Source organism: Capricornis sumatraensis, chromosome 13 (assembly GCF_032405125.1).
Source record: "Capricornis sumatraensis isolate serow.1 chromosome 13, serow.2, whole genome shotgun sequence".
Taxonomy (NCBI): domain Eukaryota; kingdom Metazoa; phylum Chordata; class Mammalia; order Artiodactyla; family Bovidae; genus Capricornis; species Capricornis sumatraensis.
The window spans coordinates 75,005,045-75,018,503 of record NC_091081.1 but is presented as its reverse complement, the minus strand read 5'-3'; the positions used below and the strand labels follow the sequence as shown (position 1 = coordinate 75,018,503).

The 13,459-nt window shown below is 41.2% G+C and overlaps 1 protein-coding gene across 3 annotated transcripts in view; it reads right to left on the bottom strand.

The window, feature by feature from the left end:
- The window catches only part of PLEKHG1 (pleckstrin homology and RhoGEF domain containing G1), a 104,334-nt gene that overhangs the window by 83,127 nt on the left and 7,748 nt on the right, over positions 1-13,459 (bottom strand). The window lies entirely within an intron of this gene.

The following is a 13,459-nucleotide window of genomic DNA, read 5'->3' as shown; positions in this document are numbered from 1 at the left end:
CTACACCACTGTTGATCTCATCACAGCACTATCTTAACCAGTTACTTACTGACACAGAAACAGCGAAGGGCTTGGTGACTTCCAGGGGAGCTGGAAGAGGTGCTATGTGGAGGGTAAAATGGGGTGCAGGTGGGCCAGCATGATGGGATGTGCCCCCAGAAACTTGACTTTCCTGAAGTGCTCTGGGCCTCTTGCTCAGTTGTATCCGACTCTTTGCGACCCTTTGGCCTGAAGCCTGCTAGGCTCCTCTGTCCATGGGATTTTCCAGGCAAGAATACTGGAGTGGGTTGCCATTTTCTCCTCCAGGGGAATCTTCCTGACCCAGGGATTAAACCCTCGTTTCCTATATTGCAGGTGGATTTTTTACCGCTTAGCCATTGAGGAAGTCCAAATGTAGATCCTTAAGTATAGACTCCTCTGTCCATAAAATTCTCCAGGCCAGAATACTAGAGTGGGTAGCCATTCCCTTCTCCAGGGGATTTCCCTGACCCAGGCGTCCAACCCAGGTCTCCTGCATTGCAGCCAGATTCTCAACCACCACGGCCTCTTGAATGGGGTAAATTCAAAAATCAGAACCCTGCTTCTGATTCCAGGGCCCAGAGAGTAGGATGTGTGATTTGGAAAAAAAAACTAATTTTTCTCTTCTCTTCAATCCAAGCACAATGTCCCTGGCTGTCTTGTTACTTAGAACTGAGAGAGAGCGAGAGGCAACCTGCCCTGTCTTCTCATGGGTCACCGTCATTACACATTCCTTTCTTACTGCCAAGACTGGCCCCTGCTGTCCTAACCTGGCTGACTCCTCCTTCCAGGAATCTCTCTCTGATTCTCCCATCCCCAGTCTGGGTCAGGTGCTCGCCAGAGCGTTCACATTTATAATTCCATAATAAAGCAAAGCCAGAGGAATCAATGCCTAGGGCTCTAAAAATCTCTTGGCAGCGCCTTCTGTCCCACAAAACTGATGTCAACAATGGCCAGAGTTTCTGTTGTAAGCTTTCCCAGCTAAATGGCTGCAGAGTGAATTCCTGTGAACTTGGGCCATCTGCTACTTGGGCAAAGCAGACCTCGGAAAGAAAGGGTTAACCGAGTCCCTGGCAGATCTCCCACAAGCTCTCCAAGTGGCAAAAGTTGTACTGAATGTAACCCAACCCAGTTCCTCTTTCTCTCCCTCCCCTCCCCTCGATCTCAGGGACAGCCTTTATACAGCAGGGCCTCTCAAGGATGACAAAGGATCCTAAACTCTTGCATTCCTTTTTGACTATCTTCCCGCCCACCTACCTCCCGAAACGCTTCTTCATCAAAAGTAGATTAACTCTCACTCTTTTTTCTATACGCATTTGCATTGGGAACCCCATTTGCAAGGCCACATACAGCCCCCTGGACTGAGTGATTTATGCAGGGCTTTATGGAAAACAGGACAAAAGCGCAGTCTTTTCAGCCATCCTGTGTCGACTGTGGGCTGCCCCCGTGGCCAGAGTGGCAGTCGCCTCAACTCGTCTCCCACTTAAAGGTTAACAGCTTAACTCTAAGCCCCATTATAAAACTGAGGGTACACTTGTCGCAGTTCTCCTTGGTCCAAAGAGAAAAAAAAAGGCTTGTTTCAGAAGAAAATATCTTAAAGTGTTCTTTTAAAAGAATGGCTCACTCTGTCTCCCCCAAACACACACACACACACACACACACACACACCCCACAATGTCCTCAAGCAGCATTCTGAGAAAACAGGAATAATTTTGCCTCAAAGTGATTCTGCCATTTGAAACCAAAGACTTAAGACTGCGGCTTCGCTCCAGTTTTTATGTGGCCTACTTTGCGTTGTGTGTGTATGTGTGTGCCCATGATTTAAGCACAAAAATCACTATGAATTCTTTCACATTAGTTTAACGAAACAAAAATCTTCACATTTAGGACAAGTACTCCATTTTGCTTTGGGTTGGATAGATGCTTGTAATTTCTCATCAGGCCCTCCTTACACAGTAAGGACAAGGCTCACTTTTTATAAAGGGTCATCTCACTTTTGTTAAGGGATCAGTTATCAAAAATTTCCTCTAAGAATTAAAAGTTAATTATAATTAATGAAATTCTGACACATGCTATAACATGGATGAATCTTGGAAACATTACGCTAAGTGAAAGAACCCAGACGCAGGAGGCCAACTATTGCTTGATTCTAGCAAATTCATAGGCAGAAAGTAGACTGGAGGTTGCCAGGGGCTGGGGAAACGGGCATGGGGAGTTATTGTTTAATGGGCACAGAGTTTCTTTTTGGGATGAAGTGGATAGTGGTGATGGTTGTACAGCATTGTGTATGTGTTTACTGCCACTGAACTGTACATTTACACATGGTAAACTTTATGTTATGTACAATTAACAATAGTGGACAACATTTAAGTCAAAACAGAAACACTCACAGACATGGAAAACAAATTTATGGTTACTGAAGGAGAAGGCGGGGTAGGAGGAGCTGTCAGGGAGGGATAAATGAGGAGTTTGGGATTAACATAATGCATACTACTATATACAAAAAAACAACACAGTCTGCTGTACAGCACAGGAGACTACAGTCAATATTTTATAATGAAAAATAATCTGGAAAAAAATATATATCTAAATCACTTTGCTGTATACCTGAAACAATACTGTAAATCACTTATATTTCAATAAGTCAATTATCATAATTAAAAGATCACTTTGCTTATGAAGACCAGGAATCAGGCAATATATTTTAGATGCTATAACAAACATAATAAAAAAGTTCTTGCTACTCAGGTTCATCAGTGAGGACTCTGGTTATGCTCTGGGGCATAATTCGCAAGTGAAATTCACCAGGGGGATAAGGTGGGTTTGCACCACTCTAAATGGTCCTATGTTAATTCATTTACTTTAAGAAGCTCTTCCTCAAGCTCCTCAGTGCAATCACATCCACTCCTTCTGCCCCCTCCATCCTCTTGCTGTGGGTTAGGAAACCAAATAATTAAGCTTATTTAATTAATTAATTTATTGGCTGGGCTGTGAGGCTTGTGGGATCTTAGTTTCCCAACCAGGCACTGAACTGGGCCCTCAGCAGTGAAAGCTTGGAGTCCTAACCACTGGACTGCCAGGAAATGCTCTCATTAAGCTTACTTTAAACATGTAGAGTAAATAGGCTCACAGTGAGAGGGGCCTCTCTTTGGGTCAAGACACAGGATTTACTGTTTGGCGTTTGAAATATCTGTTTTGGCCGCTCAAAGGACTCACTTATTTCCTAGGTACATTCTTGAGAGCTGAGGCTGGAGAAGGTGAGACTTCTAGTCATCTCTAGATTTTGGCTTGTTGAACTAGAATCATTTACTGAGGATGAAGCGGAGGTCAGCCCGGTTGGTTGTCCATGGGCACATGGCTGACTATGACCATGAGACCGAGCTGAGACCAGTGCTCTGTCCATTAAATCAATCTCAGTTTAACTTCCCCTGAACCAAAACTCTGAAAATAATTTCATTCTGCCATTGCAGCTCTAGCAGGCCTGTGAACTCCAACTGCATGGAAGCATATCCGATAAACTAAAAATTGCAAGGTATACCCTTTTTAAATTGCAAAATTTAAATAATTTTCAGAAATACCTTAACACAGATTTTGCTGTTGTTTAGTCGCTAAGTTGTGTCTGACTCTGCCACCCCATGGACTGTAGCCCGCCAGGCTCCTCTGTCCTTCACTATCTCCTAGAGCTTGCTCCAATTCATGTCCATTGATTCTGGATGCTATCTAACCATCTCATCCTCTGCTGCCCGCTTCTCCTTTTGCCTCCAATCTTTCCTAGAATCAGGGTCTTTTCCAATGAGTTGGTTCTTCGCATCAGGTGGCCAAAATATTGGAACTTCAGTTTCAGCATAGATTAGCAAGAACAATACCATGATATTTTAATGCACCAGAAATTACTGGCCTTTCCAAATAATACTAAGTATATTAACAATAATCATCATTATTCTCATTTGAGAGCTTACTATATGCCTATCACTGTGCTAGCATTTTGCATGGATAGTCTTATTTTGCAACAATCCTATTATTCCCATTTTGAGGTGAAAACCTGAAACTTAAGAAAAGTTTAGTAACTTATCCAAGATCACAAAGGGAGACGGCAGAGTCAGGATTTAGATTCAGTTCTAGCAGATTTTAGATTTTCTTCATTTTCATTATTTCATCACAGGGGATGGGTTGGGTGGGGTAATTTGTGTTGCCTTTCAATGTCTATTATTCTCTTTATAACAAAGGAAGAAAATGCCTTTCGGACAGTGGGCCCATGTTGATTGCTTATTGGGATATACAGAGCTTTAATAAAAAGTGATGTCACTTTTAGAGTTTCAGACAGATTTTATTAATCCAGGGTGCACCCTCTTTTTTTAAAAAAATCTTTTGACCATGCTGCATGGCATGTGGGATCTTAGTTCCCCAATCAGGGATTGAACCCATGCTCCCTGCACTGGAAGCACAGAGTTTTACCCACTGGACCGCTAGGGAATTCCCTAGAAAAATATTACTTATATATTTTTTCTTTCCTTTATTAAAAAAATTTTTATTGGAATATAGTTGCTTTACAGTGTTGTGTTAATTTCTGCTGTACAGCAAAGTGAAGCAGTTATATGTATAAATATATCACCTCTTTTGAAAAAAATCCTACTTTTAAATTGCTCTTCCTAACCAGATTTCTTACGTGATAGCTTTTAATTGCTCAAATTATTATATTATTATCTGCCCCTTTGAACCTGTTTATGGGGGCTTACTATCCTTGGTATAAATCTCACTGATGACCAGTTAATTGTGTGTTTCTCATAAAGGATCTTTATGATGTTTTACTCTGTCCTGTCTTTGAAGTGGGGATTCTATTCTAGTGAATTTCTTGCCAAAACTAGTACCTAGAATATTCCAGGTAATTTTGAATATTAAGTAAATTTACACAATTGTCAGTAACTTTCTTTACCTTCTTTCTTTCCGACTAGGACCTGGAACTTCAGAGCCAGGTCCAACTTTAGAACAGGAGTTGACAAGAAGGGGTCCAAGAGCATCAGCTGGTCTTTTACTTACCATAAGTGGACTAGCCCTGAATCTCTGGTTTTACAGGAGACAATTTCTCATCCTCAAAAAGCTACCTATATCTGTGCTAGAGGAAAAACAGATGATTGCACAGTTTTCTTTAGACATGTCCCAAGCAATTGCTCAGGAAGTGATCTTAATTGTTTCCACTTCCCCTCTGTACCACTGCTCTGGTTTTGTCTACACTATGCGGTGCCTGGATGCAGGAGAGACAAGCTCTGCCCTTCACATGTGTCCATGTCAATTTCATCCTCATCAGTGACTGAGATGTAGAAAACTGAATAGTGAAAGTAATGTGTTTTCAGAAATTTTCATTAACAAGTATGTATGAGAATTCTCCTTATTTGGCCCAGTAAGGGGCACCCAATAAATGTGGTTTTTTTTTCCAATGTTTCTAAATATAATGGGTACAGTCTTGGCACTACCAATACTTAGCTGCAGGGTCTGGGGCTTGACTAGCTTGCATTGAGAGCTTATGCTATGCCAGGTCTATGGAAAGCACTTTACAGGCATCGAGCCCAGCAAAGCACTTTGGGCTTCCCTGATAGCTCAGCTGGTAAAGAATCCACCTGCAATGCAGGAGATCCCGGTTTGACCCCCGAGTTGGGAAGATCTGCTGGCGAAGGGATAGGTTACCCACTCCAGCATTCTTGGGCTTCCCCTGTGGCTCAGCTGTTAAAGAATTCGTCTGCAATGTGTGAGACTGGGTTCAATCCCTGGGTTGGGAAGATCCTCTGCATTAGGAAAGGCTACCCACTTCAGTATTCTGGCCTGGAGATTCCATGGCTGGTCGCAAAGAGTTGGATATGACTGAGCGACTTTCTTATTTTTACAGGCATTACTTCCTTTTGTCCTCACAACATTCTATGAGGTACACAATAGCTCTCATCTCATTTTAAGAAGAAACTGAAGGTTACAGAAATTAAATAATTGTTCAAAATCAAAGGTAGTAGGTGCCAGAACTAAGATTTGGATTTGGTTGGAGAAATCACTTGGTTCTCTGCATCTCCATTTCAGTAAGAATGATTGTGTAGAACTTGGTAATTCATTCAGCCAATACTTACTAATGGCCTCTTAAGTGTCAAAGGCAATGCTGACTGCTAGAAGTAGAAAACTCACCAAAACACTTCACCCTTTTCAGAATCCACAGTCAGTTAAGACTTTTGAGTTATTTTCCAGTTCAAAACTCTGTGTGATTTCTACTCAATCAAAAATCCTGTGCTATTTGGAGCAATCTAAGCATTCACCAATAGATGATGGAGAAACAAAATGTTATATAGACATACAATGGAATGTTATTCAATCTTAAGAAGGAAGAAAATTCTGACATGTGCTATGAGAAGGATGAATACTGAAGACACTGTGCTCAGTGAAAAAAGCAGTCACAAGGACAAGTATTGTATGGTTCCACTCATGTGAAGTATAGAGGAGTCAAATTTATAGGAGCAGAGAGTAGAATGGTGGTTACCAGCAGCTGAAGGAAGGGGAGGAGGGGGGTTACTGTTTAACGGGGACAAAGTTTCAGTTCCACAAGATGAAAAGAATTCTAGACACTGGTTGCCCAACGCTGTGAATGTACTTAATGTCACTGCAATGTACCTTTAAAAATGGTTAAGACAGTAAATTTTATGTTATGGGTATTCTACAATTTTTAAAAACGAAAAAGAACTGCTTGAGGGAAGAGGGTATGAAGAGTTACTGCTTCATGGGTGCACAGTTTCAATTTGGGGCGGTAGAAAAGTTCTCAAGTTCTCAAGATGGATGGTGGTGATGGTTATACAGTTCAATGTACAACAGTGTCAGTGTGCTTGATGTCATTGAATCATTCACTTAAAATGGCTAAAATAATACATGTCATGTATATCTTGGGCTTCCCTAGTGGTTCAGCAGTAAAGAATCTGCCTGCAATGGGAGAGACCTAGCTTTGATAACTCAGTGGGGAAGATCCCCTGGAGAAGGAAATGGCAACCCACTCCAGTATTCTTAACTGGGAAATCCCACGGACAGGGCTACAGTCCATGGGGTCTCAAAGAGTCAGACATTCTCAGGATGGATAGTGGTAATGATTATGTAGTTCAGTGTATGACAGTGTCAGTGTGCCTAATGCCACTGAATTGTATACTTGAAATGGTTAAAAATTAATACATGTCATGTATATTTGACCAGGTTTAAAAAGATATAAAATATTCCATGTGAACTGCTGTAGAGAACAATGCTATCAGCCTTAAGTGGCAGAGTAGCCTTGATGCTCAGAGGAGAAACTACAAATATAAGTGATCAGAAAATAGTTAACTACTGAACTATGTAGGCTGGCAAACCTTGCATCAGCTCAAGCTGCCTCTTTTTCTTGGTGTTACAGAATAGGGTTGGTTTGACATCAACTTGCTTCAGGCTTATCAAATGACCTAGGTTGATTCTTTGATGTTTAGTTTCACAAGGTGGAAGCAACATTTTTCTTTGGAAGAAACTTTCAGCCATGGGAAACTACTCCCAACTGAAGGTTGGTTTGTTTAGAACACAATTTCCTGAATTCTATAATTTTCTACCCACTCAGTATAACTGCATATTCAAGATGGCATACACCCAAAAGGCAGCATAATTCTACCCCCAAATGAACACAACCTGTTCTAGCAAATCTTCAATAGAGTTCTGCCCACAGGCAGTCTTTGAAATATATGAGCAGTTCTTTAGCAGACGAGTAATAATAGCTACTCAATCACCTGAGTTAACCGAAGTTTTTGAAATACCTTTTCATTAGAAATCAAAATGTTGCCTTAAAAGAAAAGCTGGAAGAATGGGAAGGGACTTTTTAGTTGCAGGTATTTCCCTAAGAACTTGATCTCACAAAACTAATGAATGTCCTCAGTTATGTCTGTAAGTAAGTCTATCCTTTCCTTTGATACATTGTCTAACTCAGAATATGCACGTGTAGATGGAAAATATTCTAATTTTAATGGCATAAACACACAAATATTTACCCCTTAAATCTCCTTGGTGTAACAGAAGTTTCAATCCTCAAGGAAATCAACCCTGAATATTCACTGGAAGGACTGATGCTGAAGCTCCAATACACTGGCAACTGATGCAAAGAGCTGACACATTGGAAAAGACCCTAATGCTGGGAAAGGTTGAGGGCAAGAGGAGAAGGGGACAATAGAGGATGAGATGGTTGGATGGCATCACTGACTCAATGGACATGAATTTGAGCAAACTCCAGGAGCCAGTGAAGGACAGAGAAGCCTGGCGTGCTGCAGTCCATGGGGTCACAAAGAGTCGGACATGACTTAGTGACTGAATAACAACGAGATAGCAAGGGTTATCACTTGTATAAGAGTATTTGACCCAAATTGTGCAAATCTTTTTAGTGACAGAAAGTTTTGAAAAATCCACAACTATTTGCTTTTTCAAATAATCATATTTGTTGGTCCAAGATTTGGGTAAAAAAAAAATCTACTTGTTAGTTTTTAGAAATAAACTCTCAAATTGTTAAGACAGCTTGAAATTCTTTTGAACCATTTTTTTTCTTATAGGACGGAAGTAAAAAGTGCCTAAGGGATGGAAAATCATGTTTTTTGACAACAGGTAGGGTGTTCTTTAATCTTCTGAACAAAGGGGACAGGGGAGAGGTGAGACCTATTTGTAACAAGTCATAACACCCAAGAGGTAAGTACAGTTAGTTCTGCTTTAACATTTGCTTTGAAAGCAGGAATTTGTTCCCACATGATTAATACACTAGGGAGTAACTTGAACTTAATTCAAAGTTCTGAATTTTGCTTAGGCAGGATTGCATTCACAATAAAACAAAACAAACAAAAAACCAGGTGAACACAGAAAAGCATAGCCACTTCCAGAGAGCATCAGAGGAATACAAATACACACACACATACAGTTCAAACACCTACCAGCTACCTCAGTCCACCTGCATACCTCATTAAAGCCACACCCATCCACGCCAGGACTGTCAATTTTGCATTGATGTCAGGAACTGTAGTGTTGGAGAAGACTCTTGAGAGTCCCTTGGACTGCAAGGAGATCCAACCAGTCCATTCTGAAGGAGATCTGCCCTGGGTGCTCTTTGGAAGGAATGATGCTGAAGCTGAAACTCCAATACTTTGGCCACCTCATGGGAAAAGTCGACTCATTAGAAAAGACTGATGCTGCGAGGGACTGGGGGCAGGAGGACAGGGGGACGACCGAGGATGAGATGGGTGGATGGCATCACCGACTCGATGGACGTGAGTCTGAGTGAACTCCGGGAGTTGGTGATGGACATGGAGGCCTGGCGTGCTGCGATTCATGGGGTCGCAAAGAGTTGGACATGACTGAGCAACTGAACTGAACTGAACCCTACTTTATAACTCAGACTACAATCCTGCACACAACTTCTCTTTAATTTTTCTCTCCTCCTTCTTGGCCTATTTTATATTTTCCCCTCTCTGTTCTTTCTCCTCTTTATTTTTCTTTTTCTCACTCTGTCCCCCGCTTCCCTTTGTTCTCTTCCTCCTACAGGGGGTGGGAGCTGTGGGTACCAGGTGGCTCCCACAAGAAATTTCATGTTTTTTTTTAAGTTGAAGTATCATATTTACCATAGTAAGTATTTAGTTCTTAACCATTTAACACGTATAAAACTGCCTCCATTTGTTTCTTTTTCAATGTGTGACTGGTGTTTTGACTGTTGCACTTGGAATCTATTTTCCCCCGTTTTCCCCTCATATGATTTTGCAAGTTCAGTGATTTTTAAAAGCACATATGTCAAATTATAACAAAATTGATCATAGGCACTTGAAATTCATATTGCTCTTTTTCTATAGCAACTGTACTCTCTTTCTTGGGTCTTAGACATGTGATATGGAAGCTAAAAACTATAATATATTTAACTATATTAAATAACTATAATCTATTCTGAGATCATGAACTTTTTTTTGTTTTTGATCATGAACTCTTGAAACCTGGTAAGAATATCCTATAAAGCTGGACTCAGGGCCTCCAATGCCCTGGAAATCCTTAGACTGACCTGAAGAATTCTAGACCCAGGCTTAAAGAAGCAAGCCACAAAAAAAGTCTACAAAGAAAAAAAAAAAAAGGAAGCAAGTCATAAGTCAACAATGTCAGGCACTCAAGGGTGACTATTACCTGAGGTTTATTATTTCTCAAGGAGACAATGAGAACATCACTAAATGCATAATTATTACTATTATACCAACTGATGTTCATTATGCTATTGTATAAAGTTCTTAGTAATTTGAAAAGCATAAAGGTTAAAGACATAAATAGACCACTATTTATCAATGGCAAATTTACTTTCTCCATGTTCACCTCTGGAAAGATGAAAGTTGACTTCTACAAGGCTTCCCTATGGGTCAGCTGGTAAAGAATCCACCTGCAATGCAGGAGACCTGGGTTTGATCCCTGGGTTGGGAAGATCCTCTGGAGAAGGGAAAGGCTACCCACTCCAGTATTCTGGCCTGGAGAATTCCATGGATTATATAGTCCATGGGGTCGCAAAGAGTTGGACACAACTGAGCAACTTTCACTTTCCCTTTCTTATGGAAACCATCCATAATGATGTCACCTGATTTAAAGTGTGCAAGGCCTAAGATTATTGCTGCTAAGTCGCTTCACTCGTGTCCGACTCTGTGCGACCCCATAGACGGCAGCCCACCAGGCTCCCCTGTCCCTGGGATTCTCCAGGTAAGAACACTAGAGTGGGTTGCCATTTCCTTCTCCAATGCATGAAAGTGAAAAGTGAAAGTTAAGTCGCTCAGTCATTTCTGACCCTCAGCGACCCCATGGACTACAGCCTACCAGGCTCCTCCGTCCATGGGATTTTCCAGGCAAGAGTACTGGAGTGGGGTGCCATTGCCTTATGTATGTATAAATGTATTAAAACAGTTTTAACCATTAGGTTTTACATTGTTTACTTGTTCTTTAAGTGTTCACAATTCTCATTTTGGCTTCTCAGAGAGACTACAGAAATGAGTTTAAAAGAAAGGCAGGGCAGTAAAAGGAAGGTATTCCATTTTCTTATAAACTTCATCAGTGTGGCAATAAACTTAAAGCTTCTGAGCATGATCATTTTGTTAAGGGTATTCTGGCATTAGTCCATTATTCTCATTGATTCCAGTCTACTCAAAATGTTTCCAGAAGACAAGCAAAGAAGCAGAATTTCTGCCTTTGAACTATGCTAGACCCAGCAGCCCTCTTCTCAAACTGAAATATTGATAGTACCACCTGTGTTCAAAAATTCCAAAGAGCCCTATTGACAGGTCATATGGATAGGAAAACCTACAAACACAAAAGAGGGGAGGGAGTTAGGAAAAATGGGAGAGAGAGGAGGTAGAGGTGATGGAAATGTGTAAGAGGGGAGAGAGGAATAAGGGAAGGTACATCTTAGTCTAAGTCCTAAATGAAGAATTCCATTTAAAACATTCTATAGGGTTATTTAGTAGAGTTAACCATAAACTTGGCAGTAAGCACCATCAAGATCTTTCCTGCTTTCTTCCTTATGTATTTTTTATTTTTATTTTTACCTTTTAGTGGTGGGATGCCAGGTGTAGGTTTTTATAAAGAGAATATTGCAGTTACATATTGGGTTGACCAAAAAGTTCATTTGGATTTTTCCACAACATCTTATGAAAAAACTTGAATGAACTTTTTGGCCAATCCAATATAATACATGGTAGACACTGGCAGATGTTCACAAAAATGTTTCCTTCCTTCTTTGGGCACACAGACTATACCTCCAAACTTACAGCTTGATGTGGAATGAGAGAAGAGGTGAGCCATTTCTACACTTGTCTCAAAAACTCTCCTTCCCCTGCCTTCTATCAATTGATACATGGAATGGCACAGCGTCCACTAACCTGAACACACACATACACGACTGCCAAAGGAGAAGCTTCTGTTGTATTACATCACTAAACTGGGGGGCCGATTTGTTACTGTGGCTTTACTTACACTTATACACTATGCCTTCCAAATTTTCAAAACAGTGTTTCTCAGCCAAGGGAATTTTGTCCCTTGGGGGTTATATGGCAATATCTAGAAACAGTTTTGGTTGTCATGAGTGGGGATGGTGGTGGTTCTACTGACATTTAGTGAGCGGAGGCCAGGTTTGATGCTAACATCCTACAACACACACGACTATCCCCCATAACGAAGAACGACTGTCCCTGATAACCAAGCACTGCTGCTGCTGCTGCTGCTGCTGCTAAGTCACTTCAGTCATGTCCGACTTTGTGCGACCCCATAGACGGCACTACCAGTCCCGAATGTCTACCATGCTGCTGTTGCAACACCCTGCTCCAGAGAGCTTAGGAAGATGACCAAACCTCCGAGCTCTCTGCTAGACTCTAAGGGGAGATTTGAACAGCAATGTAGTAGTAAATGAGGCCTTTGGAGTGAAACCTAACATTCCAGTTCCTGTTTCAACACTAACCATTTACAAACCTTGGACAAGTTCCTTTACTCTCAGTACATGCAATAGTCTTATGCTAAAAATAAGAAAATTATAATAGTACCCACATAGTGGGGCTGTGAGTGAGGCTGTAACTGCTTAATTCAGTGCCTGAAATCTGGTAAGCACCCAAATACAAGCTACTGTTAATGTTATGTTTTAGTGTTTTTGTTGCTATTAAGGTATATATCTAGAAAATTTAGAAGTAGTAGCCACGTAGTATGTTTATAGCTATTCGGATTCATTGAGGTGGTGGGTGTGGTCACCAAGTTTATGGTTTCTATCTACCATGCTCCCAGGAGAACCTGACCAATATAGTTATTTTGAATAATTTTCCTAGGTTTTGACTCAAAATCTGGCTAGAACCATTTGGAGGGAATAAACTGACATCATTTATTAAGTATACATGAACTCTTGTGAACAGTCAACAACAACCTTTGCACAGCAACCCTACACACCTCCACTCACTTTGCTTTTACTAAATGCTGCCCATGTTGAGCTAGTTTTGATGTTCACTAGCACTTAATCCAGAGAAGGCAATGGCACCCCACTCCAGTACTCTTGCCTGGAAAATCCCTGGTAGGCTGCAGTCCATGGGGTCGCTGAGTAGGACACGACTGGGAGACTTCACCTTCACTTTTCACTTTCACACATGGGAGAAGGAAATGGCAACCTACTCCAGTATTCTTGCCTGGAGAATCCCAGGGACAGGGGAGCCGGGTAGGCTGCTGTCTATCGGGTCAAGCAGAGTCGGACATGACTGAAGAGATTCAGCAGCAGCAGCAGTTAATCAGAAGGTATGAACAGGATGGACTTTTAAAAGACATGAAAGGCCAGGCACCTCCCCCACCCCCCAATATTAGGCTGTAACCAGTAGAGGAGACGAATACTCAAAATCACTATGTTCTTACCCTCTAAGTTTCTGTCATTGTTAAGGTG